The sequence below is a fragment of the Humulus lupulus genome, chromosome 1 (genome assembly GCF_963169125.1).
Source record: "Humulus lupulus chromosome 1, drHumLupu1.1, whole genome shotgun sequence".
NCBI lineage: Eukaryota > Viridiplantae > Streptophyta > Magnoliopsida > Rosales > Cannabaceae > Humulus > Humulus lupulus.
In genome coordinates, this window is record NC_084793.1 from 6276039 (window position 1) to 6295929 (window position 19891).

Consider the following 19891-nt stretch of genomic DNA (forward strand, 5'->3'; position numbering starts at 1 on the left):
GTAAAAAATAGGATTATATATTATTATCATAATAATATTTTATAACATTTAAATTTATATTATTAAATATTTAGTCATGTATTATACATTATTACAATAATGATATTTTATAATTGAATTTGAATTTACATTAATATAATTATTATATAAGTAGTCTTGTATTAAATATTATTATAATAATAATAATAATATTGTACAATATTTAAATTTATATTAATATAATTGATAAATATATATTTTAAAGTTCGTTTTAAATATTTATTTCGTTAAATATTTATAATATTTTATTAAATTTAATAAAACAAACAATTAAAACAAAAAATTTCTGTTACCTACCCATTTATTATATAAAATAGATACAAGATTAGATTATGCTTAAATTATAAACTTGTTCGGTGAAGAAAAAAAACTTGTATTCAGGATCTTATGATAATGATATTTCTCCAATGAATAGTTTACTCTATGATTTGACATGTTTTAAAAAAGAAAATCCCAGGTCTTAATCTGATTAAATCTGTCTCTTCTTACATTCCGAAATTAGTATTAATTTTTTTTTTTTTGTAAAGTAATTGAATTTGAATCTCATAAAACGTTAGTAACAAGGCAGTTTTAGATTAAAAAATCATCAAATTGATGAACTTGCATTTTATCAAACAGTTGGTACTCATACCCCCAACTAATCCATATTTCATTTTAAATTAAAACAGATTTCTCTAAAAAGTAACTATTAATATTTGAGGGGGAAATCACACTACAACTAAGATTGAGGGTTTCATCTTAAAATCAATTGGTATTAAGTAGAGTAATTATTTCCTTTATAAAAATATTATCTATATATTTTTCACGTGAGACTTTTTTCACATTTCATACGCTCATTTACATTTGAGTTTGAAAATATAGATATTATGAACGACCTTAGATACAATAGAAATGAACACGAATATTTGATACAATGCTACAAGGCCGACTCAGGATATTTGTGGGAATATAAGACATCACAAGGTTGGTCTGGAAATTTGTGAGTATACACGCTATTCGAAAAATATCATAGAATCTAACACGAATTGACATGCATTGGAAATGTCCTAAACCGAGGTCAGAAGTAGAGTGCAGCGGAAGACGAACCTGCTCTTAATACCATATTACAATTTGAGGGGGAAAATGCCACTAAGACTAAAAATGTGGTTCTATCTTAAAGTCAATTGGTATTAAGTAGAGTAACTCTTTCCTTTATAAAAATATTGCTGTTCTTATATATTTTCTACGTGAGACTTTTTTCACGTTAAATAGTAACCAAGTGAAGTATCTATAACCAAACTATGAGCCTTCTCAAATCAAACTGAACTACTATTACATTTTCTTTGCCAGCATTATTCGAGTGTTTCACATAAAAAAATGTGTAAGAATATCATACCTCCACCCTCATTTTGACTTTGCTGGTAAATGAATTTAAGTCTCTTAGCCTTTTTTTCCTTCTTGGTGTTTGTACAGCCTACAAATAAAATTAGCCAAAATTGGAGGTGTATGTTGATTTTTCAATTAAACAAAATAGGAGCAAAGCCAGGGCAACAGCTGTCTCAATAAATGGTCTCTTTTCCAATCTCACACATGCATGAGAGGATGACCCTTTGGACCACCTCACCGTCCTCATATTTATTTTGGCATTTTTTCAATGTGATGTGTTGTTTTAATTATTTTTTTCCAAACTTTTATTTATTTGATAAATTTGAACAATCCCATTCGAGCTCAAATAGCGTATAAAAGAAATATATAAGACACTTGAATACAACAAACAATAAGCCAAGATGTATTAATTGTACAATATACAACCAACAACATGCAATGCAATGCACGTTTTAGTTATTTTTATTTATAAAATTTATTAATTATATTTATTAAATTTGTATTATTGTCATATAAATTTAAAATAAATAAATAATATTATATATAAAATAATGACATAAATATATTAAATGAAAAATTAAATCAAAATACTATTTATAATTTTTTTAAATATATATAATATGATAATTTTTTTATATATAAATATTAATTTTTTAATAAAAATTAAGATTATGTATTATATATTATTATAATGATATTTTATAATATTTAAATTTATATTGATATAAATATTAAATATTTAGTCTTGTATTAAATACTTTATAATATTTGAATTCGTATTAATATAATTAGTAAAAATTATGATTATATATTATTATCATAATAATATTTTATAACATTTAAATTTAAATTTTATAATATTTTTTAAGTCATTTTGTACTTTGGCCTAGTTTTGATAATTTTTTGCAAAATGGCTTATGTCTAAAATTTCGGTTAGTTGTTTGGAGTGTCAAAGGTCATTTTGCAAAAAATTATCAAAATAGGCCAAAGTGCCAAATGACTTCAAAAAATAGGTCATTTTTCCAAGGGAGCCTTATTATAAAGGAAAAATGATAAATATATAACATTTTCTTAATTTTGTATTTAAAAGGAATTAAGAGGTGAATCCTTGTCCACCCATTAATTAATATATATTTACTAGAGTAAATAATGACTAAAATATCTAATGTTTTAAAAAATGTTGTACTTTTATACCTAATTTTTTTAACGATAAATATATCATAATATTTTCAAAGTATTGTACTTTTATACCTAATATATTTTTTTGTGGTAAGTATATCCAATATTTTACCAAATTGTATTTTTATATTCATGGTAAAGATAGATTAACTCTATATTAAAATATTGGGTATATTTACTACAAAAAAAAATGAGTATAAAAGTACAACATTGTCATTTAGTACATTTACTAAAAAATTAGATATAAAGTATAATATTTTGAAAACATTGAGTATATATTTACTACAAAAAAAATTAAGTAAAAAAATACAACATTTTGAAAACATTGACTATTTTAAGATACATTTAGTTTATTTACTATTCACATATCCACCAAAAAAGATGCAACACCATCTCAAAACCTAGCAAAGACTAAGCATTGTCAAAACGCTTGAGTCACTCAATTTTCTCTAAAGGAAACAAAGTAACAATGAGCAACCTCACAAAATAAAAGAGCCACCATACTATTTAAGAAAGTAAATACAAACACTACTAATGGAATGGTCTACAATACCCACAAAAGGGGTATTATTTTCAAAACAAAACACAAATAAAAAGACAGTGAAAACAAAAACAACACAGGAAGGTGGCCAAGAGCTCCATAGATAGCGACAATCTTAGCGTAGCACCATTGATCAGAACCAAGATGTCAGACAATGAACTACGAAATCAAGAGTGAGCCCCAACAAAACAACAAGCCTAGCAATGATCTTCGCACTAGAGAGCACACAACCCCCACATTGTGAAGGAGCTCAGCACCATCAGAGATGAAGAGACCGAATTAGAACCAAAAGCCGAGCTAGCACCCAAAACTGAAGACCACCGAACCCTAAGATCTAAAGACTCCTCCTTCCACTAACAAAGAAAGCGGAAACCTCTCGACCAACTATTATTTTAAACTATTATTAATGATAAAACAGTCACAACATAAAACAAATTTCTCTAAAAAGTAACTATTACAATTTGAGGGGGAAATGCCCATAGGACTAGTATTCTGGTTCCATCTTAAAACCAGTTGATGTTAAGTGGAGTAATTATTTCCTTTTATAAGGATATTGTTGTTCTTATATATTTTTCCATGTGTGACTTTTTTCACATTTAATACGCCCCCCACATTTGGACCTGAAAATGTAGACATTATGAACGACTTTAGATACAATAAAACCGAACATGAATATTTGATAGAATGCTACAAGACCGACTCAAGATATTTGTGGGAATATAGGACATCACAAGACTAGTCTGGAATTTTGTGGATATATATGCACGCTGTTCGAAACAAGTCATAGAATCCAACACGAATCGACATATATTGGAAATGTCAGAAATAGAGTGCAGCGGAAGACGAACTTGCTCTTGATATCATATTACAATTTGAGGGGGAAAATACCACTAAAATTAGGAATGTGGTTCCATCTTAAAGTCAATTGGTATTAAATGGAGTAAGTCTTTCTTTTATAAAAATATTATTGTTTCTATATATTTGTCAGGTGAGACTTTTTTCACACTTACCAAGTGAAGTATGTATAGTCCAAATAGGAGCAAAGCCAGGGCACTGTCTCAATAAATGGTCTCTTTTCGAGTCTCACACATGCATGAGAGGATGACCCTTTGGACCACCTCACCTTCCTCGTATATATTTTACGTGATGTGTTGTTTTAATTTTTTTTCCAAACTTTTATTTATTTGATTGTACCATATAAAAAAAAAGGAGCCAAGATGTATTAATTGTACCATATACAAACAACATGTAATGTATGTTTGATCATTTTTATTTATAAAATTTAATGATTGCTATAATTTAATATCGAATTTCATTTATTTGAATTTAATAAATATTATATGGGTATCGCAAATAACAATACTCATATATAAATATGCAATAAAAAATTATACACACTGTCACTAATTTTTAAAATAGTCAGTCTTAGTTTTAATAAATGTAATTGACTAAGTTAAACTAACACATCACTGTGTATAATATTTGAGTGCATATTTCAGGTGCACGTGCACATATCATTACTCATTCATTCCAATATTCTTAATTATTTTTAATTGATACGTTAAAATAAATCCTAATCACTAAATTTTGGTAGGAGTTGATCTCAACCACACATTTTAATTGGAAAAAATCTATAAATAGAGAAGAGATATTTGATGTAATAATAGAAAGAAAACATTATTATTATTAGCGAGTAGAGCTTTTCTTATTGTAATAACCATGAACCCTTTAGAATCGGAGGAGTTCAGAAGACAAGGCCATATGATGATCGACTTCATAGCAGATTACTACAAGAACATCGAAACTCACCCAGTTCTAAGCACAGTCCAACCGGGTTATCTCCGAACCCGTTTACCCGAATCCGCTCCAAACAACCCGGAACCCATCGAAACCATCCTCAACGACGTGAATCAACACATAATTTCGGGCTTAACCCATTGGCAGAGCCCGAACCATTTTGCTCTCTTTCCCAACACTGCCAGCACTGCCGGGTTCCTTGGCGAAACACTAGCCGCGGCACTCAACGTCGTCGGCCTCAACTGGGTCTCATCTCCCGCCGCTACCGAGCTGGAGACCATAGTCATGGACTGGCTCGGAGAAATGCTCAAACTACCTAAATCCTTCCTCTTCTTCGGCACCGGTGGCGGCGTTCTGCAAGGGACCACGTGTGAAGCCATTATCTGCACACTCGTGGCGGCGAGAGATCGGAAACTTAGCGCTATCGGACGAGAAAATATTGGAAAGCTTGTTGTTTACGGGTCGGACCAAACCCACAGTGCATTTCAAAAGGCCTCCAGAATCGCTGGGATTCATCCGGAGAACTGCCGGATCGTCAAGACGAATAAAGCTACGTCTTTTTCCATGTCGCCGGAGATTTTTCGGCGAATGATAATCACCGACATGGAAGCCGGGTTGGTGCCGCTCTTTGTTTGCGCCACGGTGGGGACGACTTCAACTACAGCCGTCGATCCTCTCGGACCGATATCTGACGTGGCGAATGATTACGACATGTGGGTTCACGTCGACGCTGCTTACGCCGGAAGCGCATGCATTTGCCCGGAGTTCCGCCACTTCATCGACGGCGTTGAGGGAGTGAACTCGTTCAGCTTCAACGCGCACAAGTGGCTCTTCACCACACTCGACTGCTGCTGCTTATGGGTCAAAGACCCGAATGCGCTGACCAGATCGCTATCGACAAGCCCGGAGTTTTTGAAGAACAAAGCCACGGAGTCAAAGAAGGTGATCGACTATAAAGACTGGCAGATTTCCCTGAGCCGGAGGTTCCGATCCCTTAAACTCTGGCTCGTGCTTCGTAGCTACGGCGTCGAGGGACTCCAAGGGCTTATCCGAAGCCATGTGAAGATGGCGAAGCAGTTTGAAGCTCTCTTAGCCTCGGACGACAGATTTGAAGTTGTCGTTCCGAGGAACTTTTCATTGGTCTGTTTCAGAGTTTCTCCGTTCGCCGTTACTAAAGTCAAACTCATTAGTAAAAATCATCATCATCATTACGAGATCGGAAACGACGTCGTTGGTAAGAAAGAAGAGTGTTATGTTATCAATGGTGATTCAGATTTAAGGGACACGTGCATAAATGAGGTGAACAAAGAGTTGCTTGAGTCGATAAACGGGTCGGGTCGGGTCGGATGTACTTGAGCCACTGCTTGGTGGGTGGAGCGTTTGCGCTCCGGTTGGCAGTCGGGTCGACTTTGACGGAGGAGTCTCACGTTGTTAGGGCTTGGAACGTCGTGAAGGAACATACAGACTTAGTATTAGCTAATTATATATAGAGTGTTGCTATTTCACATTTTAAGGTGTACAATAATATATGAGGTGTCGTCTTATGATTGGTTAGCGATATCTCATCATTTTTATTAAATTTAAATAAGTGGGACCCAATATTGTATTGCACCAATAATAGTATGCTACCTACTTGTGGTGTTGGACACCAGTGGTAATCCTTAGCAATTCTCTTATATATAACACTATTCGGTGCACCCAAAACCACCATTTCACTATTTCATTACTTAAATAATTTATTTTTCTAATATTTTTAATCACTTTCTATATTGTTGTCATTTAAGACATTATAAAATTTCAAAGAATTCCAAATAGTTTACATTACTCAAAATAAGGTAAAAAAAAATAGATACGCGTATAACAACCTTTTTTCGGTATGGTAAATTATTCAGAATTTATTGAAAATTTATAAAATATCTTAAATAACTACAATGTACACCATCATTAAAAAAAAAATTATTTAGGTGTCAAAATATTAGAAAAAAAAATAGATGTTCTTGATTGAAAATGTCATAATAATAATATTAATGTATTGTATTGTGTATTTTAGTGAGAGTATTATAATTCATATGTGTTCATCCAATAATATTGGAATTTCATTCCACAAAAAAACAATGAACATATTTGTCTTAAATTGTTATTTAATGAATCTAATGAGATTTAGTCATCATACATTATTTTCGAACCAAATAAACAAATATGTGTGCACTTTTAATGATTATTATCCATCGATTATTACTTTAGTATTAATTACAATCAATTGTCCATATTTATAGTTATTAGTTAATTTTTTCTAAAATTAATTTTTGATTACCTAATGATATGTAGATCACATAAATATTAAATTAAAGAACTAAAAAAAATATTATCTAAACATTATATAAGAAATTTGCATTATAAATAAGCATTATATATATAACTCATCATGTTTGTCCGAGTTCAAAAGTAAATATCAAAAAAAAAAAGGAAAGGATCTTATTCAAAATCACAAAAAAACAACCCGATTAAACCATCATTTAATAATTAGAAAACTAAACTACTATTGCAATATTGATCATGTTAGTACCTTAATATAAAATATATATTATCATTGACTTGTTAGAATAATTGAGAGATAGAAACACGTGCATGCTAGCTCATTATTTCTTGTCAACCAAGCTTTCATCATTTTGAATTAAAAAAGAAAATGCTTAAGGATTTTGTATTTTTTTTTTTTTTCAACTTGGAGTTCATATATAAAATAAATATTTTGATCACATTTTAAAAGTTTGTTAGAACTGGTTCGTCAGTTGTCTTGACATGTTGTTTTCTCTGTTTTAACAAATTGAGATCCTAAAAAATTCAAGCGAGATTCTCCATTGTGCAACGTCAGGTTGGGCACATTCTTCATGTACATGAACATCATCATTCTCAGTACTTTCTATATGTAAACCCTCCACATTGACTTCTGTTGACCCAAACTCTTAAGTCTCCTTGTTTTGATGATTAACAAATATTTGATTATTATTTGTTACTAATGATTTGTTGATTTTGTAGCAAAAACCAAAGTGAATTAGCACTTCAAAGTCAAACTTATGACCAAGGGCAAAATGGTCATTTTACCAAATTTTCCGGAAACGACCCGAAATGGACTTCAAGACTCAAGAAACTCAAGATAAAGGTTTAATTTCATTTCTTAGTCTTGTAAAGTGATTGCAAGTATACTTTAAGTCATAAGTATAAAATTTGGCTCACTCACGTACTAAAAAATGGTGATATTTTAAAATGATAAATAAATATCCTAAATTCACTTTTAAGAAAATACATCCCGATACGGTCGTAACGCAATTGGAATTTTTGAAATCGGATAAACGAGCTAAAAGTTATGAAGAATTGAAAAACGGGAAAATGGCACAATTCGGACTTTTGCTCTCTGTTTGCCATTCGGAATTCCGGATTGGCAACCGGAATTCCGGTTGCTTCCAGACCGGAATTCCGGTTCCCCATCCGGACTTCCGGTTCGCGGCAGACAGCTTCGAAAATTAACTCCTAACGGCTATAAACGGCTAGTTTTTTCCCAAACTCTATATAAACTCGTTTTTCACTCAAAGTTGGTTGTTGGCTGAGCATTTATTACATATACCAAACCAAATCTATTGATTTCAAAGAGCTTTCAAAGTTTAACTCATCCAAACACATTTTCACACACTTGAGCCAAAATTTGTATTTATTTCTTCTAAGTGTGCTTGCTAATCACTCTAGGTTTCTCATTGTATTATCATACTTCTAGAGTGATTTTTGCTTGTAATATCAAACACATTCCCATATTGAGATTGAGGTGAGGTTGGCACCGGTTTTGTAAACAACCCGGTTAGAGTGAGATTGGCACTTCAACAATCCGAAAAAGAGGTTGATAGTCATTGGTGGTGGAAAACTATTGTAAGAGGTTTGGAAATACCTTGGTGAAAAATTCCCGGTTGTAAGGGTTAGTCAAGCCCGCTAACTTGGCTCGATAGTTGAACTCAAAGCTAGGTCCATAGCTTTGAAGACCAAGGACGTAGGTGGCTTAGTTCTACCGAACCTTGTAAAATTCGAGAGTTTGCAATTTCTTAACCTTAAACTCTTTACATTACAAGTTTGATTATTTGCTTATCTATTTGATTGCCATATTATTTGCTTTTACTTGATAAATTTGATTTATTGCATAATTTGGCATATTAAGTTTTAAATTTCCGAAATTAGTTTAAATTTCCAATTCACCCCCCCCTCTTGGAAACATATCTTGGGTTAACAATTGGTATCAAAGCTAGGGCTCATTTAATTGATTAGATTTTACAATCTAGAGCATGGCGTTTCCAAGTAATTCACAAAATAACATGTTAGAAGGTCTAAGCACAACTAGAGCACCATTCTTTAATGGAGTAGACTTTCCCTATTGGAAAATTAGGATGGAAACATATCTTCAATCTATCGATTATGATTTGTGGCATATAGTGTCTAATGGTCCTTACATTCCTAAACATGTCATTAATGATAAAGAAGTTATTAAGACATATGAGGCATATGACGAAGAAGATAAGAAAATGCTTTCTAAGAATGCTAAAGCTAAATATGCACTTATATGTGGATTGGATAGAGATGTGTTCAAAAATATTGAACAAGCCTCTACCGCTTATGATATGTGGAAAATGCTTGAAGTCACTCATCAAGGAACAAATGCTATGAAGGAAACTAAAATTCAAATTTATTCTACTCAATATGAGAACTTTAAGATGAAAGCGGATGAAACTATTGCTAACATGTATACTCGTTTCACTACTATCACTAATGGTTTGAATTCTCTTGGCAAGGTACTTTCACAAAAGGAGATGGTGACCAAGATTTTGAGAAGTCTCACCAAAGCCTATCAAGGCAAAGTGATTGCCATTCAAGAAGCCAAGGATCTCTCAACACTTCCTTTGGAAGAACTAATTGGCTCACTCATGAACCATGAAATTTTCATGAGTGCACAAGATGAAGAGGAAGTTGAGAAGAAAAAGAAGACTATTGCATTCAAGTCTTCCTCCTCCCGTGCCATTAGTGAGGACGATGAGGATAGCATGTGTAGCGACATGGAGGACTTGGCACTCTTCACAAAGAAGTACAAAAAGTTCATGAAATTCAAGAAGAACTTTGGGAAGAAGCCACAAAGAGGAAGTGATTCAAAAGAAAAAGAAAGAAGAAGCAAAGATGATCCACCAATTTGCTTCGAATGCAAGAAGCCCGGTCACATGAAGATGGATTGCCCAATGAGAAAGAAAAATAAATACAAAGGAAGGGCAATGTTGGCGGATTGGCTAAATAGTGATGAGGAGGACTCCGACAATGAGGAGAAGAATGAAGTAGCTAACATGTGCATGATGACTCTTGATGATGGGGTAAGCATTTCTAGCCAAAGTGATTATGATAGTGAAAATGATGATGATAACTTAGAAATACCATATGATGAGTTGTCTAGTTCATTTAAGGATCTATTTAATGATTTTGGAAAATTGCTTGTTAAAAACCAAACTCTTAGAGAAAAGACCAACATGCTATTAAAAGAAATTGAGATTTTGAAATTAAATGAAAAAGAACTCTTAACTAAATCTCAATGTACTACTTGCTCCTCTTATAAGAAAGAAATTGGAAAATTGCATGATAACATAAAAAGCCTTAAGAATGACATATATACTTTTACAAAAGGTAAAGAAGGCTATGAACTTATGCTAGGGAGTCAATCTTGTGGTTTTGGAAAAAGTGGTATTGGATATGATCCTAGTAGGAAACAAAATTTTTTGAGAAACTTCTTTGTAAAACCAACTAGCCTACCACACTTTACATGCACATATTGTAACCAAGATGGTCATACTATTTCATATTGTCATGTAAAGAGATATGCATATCTAGGCAAGACCAAATGGGTACCAAAGGGTTCCAAAACTAACAAGAAAGGACCCAAAGTTGTTTGGGTACCAAAGGCCAACAAATGATTTTCTTTTTGTAGGAATCAACAAGGAAGAGCAAAAGCTTGTGGTTCTTGGATAGTGGTTGTTCCAAGCATATGACCGGTGACCCATCAAGATTTTCGAGTTTTAAGAGCAAGGAAAGTGGCTTTGTCACTTTTGGAGACAATTCAAAAGGAAAAATCTTGGGCATTGGTGATATCGGTAACATATACTCTCCATGTATTAAAAATGTGCTTCTTGTTGATAACCTTAAACATAATTTACTTAGTATTAGTCAACTATGTGATAAAGATTTTCGTGTTGTTTTTGAATCCTCAAAATGCTCCATTGAAAATGCTTCAACCAATGAAGTTATTTTTGTTGGAGAAAGGAAGGATAATGTTTATGTTATTGATGTTGATTCCTTTGATAGCAAAAATAAATGTTTAACCGTTATGAATGATAATTCTTGGTTGTGGCATAGAAGATTAGGACATGCTAGTATGGATTCTATTTCAAAGTTGGTTAGAAAAGATCTTGTTGTTGGTTTGCCATCTATTCCTTTTGTTAAAGATAAACTTTGTGATGCATGCCAATTTGGAAAACAAATTAAAACATCTTTTCATTCCAAGAAAGAGATTTCAACCTCCAGACCTTTGCAATTGCTTCATATTGATTTATTTGGTCCTTCAAGAATTGCTAGTCTAGGTGGTAAATACTTTGCATTTGTGATTGTTGATGATTTTTCTAGATTTACATGGGTTATATTTTTGAAACTCAAAAATGATGTTTTGGAAAATCTAGTTAAATTTTGTAAGAGTGTGCAAAATGAAAAAGGGTATTCAATCACCTCCATTAGGAGTGATCATGGTGGAGAGTTTGACAATGATGCCTTAGAATTTTTTTGTGATGAACATGGTTTTAACCATAATTTTTCGGCTCCAAGAACTCCACAACAAAATGGAGTTGTCGAAAGGAAGAATAGAACAATTCAAGAAATGGTTAGGTCAATGCTCAATGAAATCTCATTACCTAAATATTTTTGGGCCGAGGCCGTTAATACTTCTTGTTATATTTTGAACCGTGTTTTCATTAGGCCTAACATGAATAAAACCCCTTATGAGCTTTGGAAAGGGAGAAAACCCAACATTGGATATTTTAGAGTTTTTGGATGTAAATGCTATATTTTGAACACCAAGGACAACCTTGGAAAATTTGATGCAAAATCCGATGTTGGAATTTTTATAGGTTATTCAACACATAGTAAAGCTTATAGAATTTATAACAAAAGAACTAATGTTGTTGAAGAATCTATTCATGTTGCATTTGATGAGTCTAACCCTCCTACAAGCAAAAGTGTAGATGATGATGTTGTAGGTTTGGGAGAAGAGGTTCAAAAGCTTGACATTGGAGAATCATCTAACGCTCCTTCACAAACTCCCAAAGAGGAACTACCCGAGGAAAAGGTAAATGAAAGCAAAGGTATGGATTCTAACCTCCCTCATGAGTGGAAGTTCAAAAGTGCTCATCCTATAGACCAAATTCTAGGTGATCCTTCACAAGGAGTCACAACTAGAAGCTCCCTTAGAAACTTGTGTAATTTCATTGCTTTTATTTCTCAAATTGAACCAAAGAATTTTAAAGAGGCCGAGTTCGATGAATCTTGGCTTCTAGCTATGCAAGAAGAAATAAATCAATTTATTAGAAATGATGTTTGGGAGTTAGTTCCAAGACCGTCACACCAATCGGTGATTGGAACAAAATGGGTCTATAGAAATAAGGTAGATGAGCATGGGGTCATTGTGCGTAACAAGGCTAGATTAGTGGCCCAAGGTTACAATCAAGAAGAAGGAATTGATTATGAGGAGACCTTTGCCCCGGTAGCAAGAGTCCATAAGAATGTTATTAGCTTTTGCATGCCACAAGAATTTTGTCTTGTATCAAATGGATGTTAAAAGCGCTTTCTTAAATGGATACATTATGGAAGAGGTTTATGTCTCTCAACCCCCCGGTTTTCAAGATCACAAACACCCTAACCATGTTTATAAATTAAAGAAAGCTTTATATGGTTTAAAGCAAGCTCCTAGAGCTTGGTATGATCGTTTAAGCACTTTTCTTATCTCAAATGGTTTTTCAATGGGAAAAGCGGATAATACACTTTTTATTAAAAGAAAATCAAAAGACATTATTATAGAACAAATCTATGTTGATGATATTATTTTTGGTGCTACTAATGATGCTCTTTGTGAAGAATTTTCAAAGTGTATGCATAGTGAATTTGAGATGAGCATGATGGGAGAGCTCAACTTTTTCCTTGGACTTCAAATAAAGCAACAAAAGGATGGAATATTCATAAGTCAATCCAAGTACATCAAAGATCTACTTCAAAAGTTTGACTTGGCCAATGCAAAGTCCATGAAAACTCCTATGAGCACCTCCATAAAGATGGACAAGGATGAAAGTGGTAAGGATGTTGACATCACCAAGTATCGAGGTATGATTGGTTCATTATTATATTTAACCGCTAGTAGACCGGATATTTTGTTTAGTGTTGGTCTATGTGCTAGGTACCAATCATGTCCCAAGGAATCCCACTTAAGTGCCGTTAAGAGAATCTTTAGATACTTGATAGGCACAATGAATCTAGGACTTTGGAATCCCAAGAACTCAAACTTTGAAATCATTAGTTACTCGGATGCCGACTTTGCCGGTTGTAATTCGGATAGGAAAAGTACTAGTGGAACATGTCACTTTCTAGGAAACTCTTTAGTGTCATGGTTTAGCAAGAAACAAAACTCGGTAGCCCTATCCACAACCGAAGCCGAATACATTGCCGCCGGTAGTTGTTGTGCTCAAATACTTTGGATGAAACAAACTCTTAAGGATTTTGATGTTGATTTTGAATGTACACCCATAAAGTGTGACAATACTAGTGCCATTAACCTCTCTAAGAATCCAATCTTGCATTCTAGAGCCAAGCATATTGATATAAGGCACCATTTCCTTAGAGACCATATCCAAAGAAGTGAAATTGTACTAGACTTTGTAAGCACCGAATTCCAATTAGCGGACATATTCACCAAGCCTCTTAGTGATGAGAGATTTAGTTTCATTAGAAGAGAGCTAGGAATGACCAACCTCAATGAAATATAAGGTTCACTAGCGACTTTAAATCATTGGTATCATATCTCTCTTTACTTATAAATTTATGCATATGTACTCTCAATATGATATTTACATGTTTCAAATGCATAAATAAATTAACTAAATGATATATGACCTTGTACTCCTTGAAAAATCAGATTATAGGTCATTTTGTGATTTTTAGGCATATTTTAGACATACTTTTTGAATTAGTACATACACAAATTTTTGCATTATTGATCATTATATAAATTTATATGTTTAAACATGTCTAAATAAGTGAAATTAGTATGCCTATAGGTTCTAAATTGTTGAAAAATAGTTTGAATGCATTTCATGCATTTTACATGTGCATTTTTAAAAGTTTTAAGCCTAAAAGAGGAATTTTTCCCAAAATGCTCAATTTTCATCATTTTTCGAAACCGTAACTTCCCACACCTCACATTTAACATTCTTGAGGTGTTGCAAAAAGAATTTTTCAATTTGGATAAATAAAACTCATTTTGGGTACATTTCCAGTTTTCTTGACTAAAATCGAAAAATCTACCCAAAATCTTCAATTTTCAACATTTTTCTGATTTTCTTGTTTGAGCATCTTCAATTTATCATATTTAAGGTTCTGGAAAAAGTTTCGGGTCATTCGGAGTAAAAACGAAGTTTTTAGACAACTTTTACGAAAAAGTTGCTGATATATGACCAACCGGAATTCCGGTTGGTTGGGCACATTCCATCCAGAATTCCGGATGAACCGGGAAGTTTAGTATTAAGGGTAAAAATAACGCTTCCAACCCATTTCTCTCATACAAAACACCCCACACATGATTTTACACTCATTATCTACCCAAATCTCTCAAAACTCACCCTTATTCTCTCTATTTTCATCATTTGGTAAAATAGATTTGGCCATCCACCATCATAGCATGTGCATCATATTCTTGTATATTTTTGGTTGACTTTGATGGTTATTTCAATCAATGGCTAGTTATGTTTTCTTTGATTTTTGCCATTTATTTTGTGAATTCCTTTGCCATCCTTTTTGATGAATCAAAAGGGGGAGAAGTGATAGGATTATTTTTTAATGTTTGGCAAAACCTCAATATCTAAGACTAACAATGTTATTTGAACTTAAGTGATATATTGAGGGGGAGTTTACAAAATCATGCAAGGTAAAACTAAAAGGTAAATTTCTTTTACCCTTGCACACATTAAGGGGGAGCTAATCTAATATTAATATTTAAAAATATTTCATTTCTCTTTTAAAATAATCAAATATTTGATATCATCAAAAAGGGGGAGATTGTTGACCCAAACTCTTAAGTCTCCTTGTTTTGATGATTAACAAATATTTGATTATTATTTGTTACTAATGATTTGTTGATTTTGTAGCAAAAACCAAAGTGAATTAGCACTTCAAAGTCAAACTTATGACCAAGGGCAAAATGGTCATTTTACCAAATTTTCCGGAAACGACCCGAAATGGACTTCAAGACTCAAGAAACTCAAGATAAAGGTTTAATTTCATTTCTTAGTCTTGTAAAGTGATTGCAAGTATACTTTAAGTCATAAGTATAAAATTTGGCTCACTCACGTACTAAAAAATGGTGATATTTTAAAATGATAAATAAATATCCTAAATTCACTTTTAAGAAAATACATCCCGATACGGTCGTAACGCAATTGGAATTTTTGAAATCGGATAAACGAGCTAAAAGTTATGAAGAATTGAAAAACGGGAAAATGGCACAATTCGGACTTTTGCTCTCTGTTTGCCATTCGGAATTCCGGATTGGCAACCGGAATTCCGGTTGCTTCCAGACCGGAATTCCGGTTCCCCATCCGGACTTCCGGTTCGCGGCAGACAGCTTCGAAAATTAACTCCTAACGGCTATAAACGGCTAGTTTTTTTCCCAAACTCTATATAAACTCGTTTTTCACTCAAAGTTGGTTGTTGGCTGAGCATTTATTACATATACCAAACCAAATCTATTGATTTCAAAGAGCTTTCAAAGTTTAACTCATCCAAACACATTTTCACACACTTGAGCCAAAATTTGTATTTATTTCTTCTAAGTGTGCTTGCTAATCACTCTAGGTTTCTCATTGTATTATCATACTTCTAGAGTGATTTTTGCTTGTAATATCAAACACATTCCCATATTGAGATTGAGGTGAGGTTGGCACCGGTTTTGTAAACAACCCGGTTAGAGTGAGATTGGCACTTCAACAATCCGAAAAAGAGGTTGATAGTCATTGGTGGTGGAAAACTATTGTAAGAGGTTTGGAAATACCTTGGTGAAAAATTCCCGGTTGTAAGGGTTAGTCAAGCCCGCTAACTTGGCTCGATAGTTGAACTCAAAGCTAGGTCCATAGCTTTGAAGACCAAGGACGTAGGTGGCTTAGTTCTACCGAACCTTGTAAAATTCGAGAGTTTGCAATTTCTTAACCTTAAACTCTTTACATTACAAGTTTGATTATTTGCTTATCTATTTGATTGCCATATTATTTGCTTTTACTTGATAAATTTGATTTATTGCATAATTTGGCATATTAAGTTTTAAATTTCCGAAATTAGTTTAAATTTCCAATTCACCCCCCCTCTTGGAAACATATCTTGGGTTAACAACTTCCACTTCATGTTCAAACGATGCATTATTTTTTTCTTCATTATTGCACAAAATGTTCGAAATTAGCCATTGCTCAAATCCAAATTTTCTTGTAGATTTAGAATGTGTATAAATGATAAATGGACTATATTTATGTCAAAAGTAAATTCAAATAAGAAGAAGATAATATATTTGGAAAAAAGATAATTATAATAAAAATTTATTATTAATTAACTCAATTACATATATTTATTATTTTAAAATTTTAATTAATGAAATATTATAATTCTATTTGTTTCCAAAAATAAAAATGGTAATTGATATATTTAATAGCATGTAATTACATACAAAATAATTTATTCCTTAGCATCGTATATAAATATCATATTTATTAAACAAATTTTTCGTTATTATTAAAAAAATCAATATATTTTTAATAATAGATTTTTTCTATAATAAAATACACATAAATGTTCATTTGAAATAAACTATCACTTAATTTTTTTTAACAAAAACAATATAAATTATATAAAAAAACTGTCACATATTTATATTTATAAAACCTATTCCGACAGTCAAAAATAAATATTATTGGGATCCAAATCCTCTGTCCTGATCTCAGTCCGATGAGTTGAAACATGAAAACTTATTTATGAAATAGTTACATGGCTCCAAGAATAAAACAATAGCTAAATATAGAATATACTAAAAATCACCCCAAAAATAAAATAATAATTAAACATATACTATTTTGATTTATGTGTTTTTTTAATAGATAAATAATAGTGTATTTTGTTAAATAATAATTGGCATTTCACCCCTAACCACAACTCATCCGCTGATTCTTCAACTCAATTTTAGTGAAAATATTTTCAACTAAAAAATTAATTTTTTTGTCGTTGGCGATACAATAAATTCAGAGAAGTGAATAAGGTAGTCGAGAAGCTGAGAAATAAATATGTACTATTTTGATATATTTTATAAAAAATATAAGATCTAAGTTATCATTTAACAAAATATAAAGACTCACTGCGTATTCAAGAAAAACACAATAGTCAAATTGGTATTTTCCTCTAAAGAAAGCATACCCAAATTTTGCATTATAAAAGTGCAAAAAGAAAAAAAAAATCAAAACCATTTATGAAATAATTAAGGAAATCCATACCCTTAAATAAATTAAAACAAACTATCCTATAAATAATATAAAAAGTGAAAAAGAAAAAAATTACAATAAAAAGCTGAAGCAGATTTTTATAAAAATATGCTTAACCATATTCTTAACTTTTCTAAACTTAGAAAAAAGCCATACTTTTTTATTTCACATATTCTTGTAAAACCATATATAAAACTTTCAAAAATTGAAAAAAAAAAAGAAGCCAAAAGATAATAACAAATGCAAATTTCCATAAAAAAGATTAAATGGCAAAAAAGCTATATGTAGTGTAATTTAAAAAAAACATGTAATTTTTGTAATAATTTTCATTTAGCCCCCTTAAATTTTGTCTTTTTATTTTATTTTTCATTTGCTCCTTCCCCCAATCATCGGGTATGGATTCATCCCTAAGTAATCATTAAAGACGGGATTGGTCGACACCCTGAGCAACAACCTTTGCAAGCCTGCCGATCATTCCCACAGTTCTACGTGGATCGTGAGACTACTCCGACCAGAATATACAACATTTTTCTTATGTTAAAATATCACAAGAGATTCTCGAGATGTGTATTATTTTCTGAGATGTGTATTATTTTCCAAAATTAATCAAGTATTTAAGTGCTAGTAATATAAAAATATAAAAACTTGGTACTTAGTAGCAATTTTCTTTTCGGGTTACCGAAATTAAATCAGGTATTCAAGTGAACAAAATTGTTTACCCATAACAAACAAACAAAAATGTAACTCCCACATATTTTTTAAAAAAAGATTAAAACAATCTACAACCCAAAATATACCAACTCTAAAAATAACAAAACTTTTACATAACTAAAAAAACATAAAAATCTAACCTTTTTAAAAAAAAAAAAAGAACATAAAAATCTAACCTTGAGCTTTGGAAAATCAATATAGTCAACCTTTTCTTCTAAATCAGAGGGCACCATTGAAGTCACTTTAATTTTAGTAGGTCATTTTTTATCGAAGAGTAATGATATGTGCACTCAAAATATGCACTTAAATATTACACACAGTGACGTGTCAGTTTAGCCTCGTCAATCACATGAATTAAAATTGAGACCAATTATTTTAAAAAGAAGTGTCACGTCACTGTGTGCATATTTTGAGTGTATATATTATTACTCTTTATCGAATGTACGCACACAAGTCTTCTTCATCATCACGAAGTGTTCATCTTTACAAATGGGGATAACTCTTTGCTCTTCTATTTTCTCGATTGATTTGCAATCGAGAAAATGGAGAGATACAAATTTCATATGGAATAATGAGAGTCAATATAAGTGAATTTACTTCATAATATATATTTAATATATCATAATTGAAGGAAGAATACATGCAGATCTGTATAACCTTGTATAGATTTTAATTGATTTAAAACTTAAAAAAGAAATTTAAATTTTAAATTAATAATGTTTAAAAAAACTATAAAAAGTATATTTAATATATATATAGGTATATTTTAAATTAGGGTTATAATATTTATCATTTATCGTAAATAAATAACATGGTATAAAAACTGCATATAAAAAATAGAAATTTCTTTGGTAGGGGCTTCAAAAAGAGTCCGGTGGGTCTTTTTTGTGTTTACAACTCGTGAACAGTTTTCAGCGCGATTTTTTTTATGACCGTGTCTATTGTAGTTATTTAGAGCATCCTATAAATTTTCAGAAAATTCCGAATAATTCACAGTGTCGAAAACTAGTTTAAAAACAGGTTGTTGCATGTATGACTAATTTTTTATGCGTGTGAAAAATACCACGTTTGAACTTAGTTTTCAGTACTATAAATTATTCCAAATTTTCTGAAAATTTAGATCGAAAATAACACATATTATAATCCTCCTAAAAAAATATTACGTAATAAGTTATGTAAATTTTGTTTTCTTTAAATGTCCAATGAAGCATCATATCATTCTGTGGTGTGTGGTCAAAACTACTCAAGAGGTGTCCACTCTTCCCTTTATTATATCTGTTCTCCTCTCCTCACTAGTCACTTAATTACGACACCAAAGAACATGTAAGTTGTGATCATAACTATTTGTGAAATCTCTTTATAGATTTTTTTTTTGATATTTTCTTTCTTATATTCATGTTTGGACGAGTAGGGA

The 19891-nt window shown here is 31.7% G+C and overlaps 1 pseudogene; it reads left to right on the forward strand.

Moving 5' to 3' along the window:
* The first annotated feature begins 4809 nt into the window (after window positions 1-4809).
* Window positions 4810-6411, forward strand: LOC133829319 (tyrosine decarboxylase-like; annotated as a pseudogene).
* The last annotated feature ends 13480 nt before the right edge of the window (window positions 6412-19891 follow it).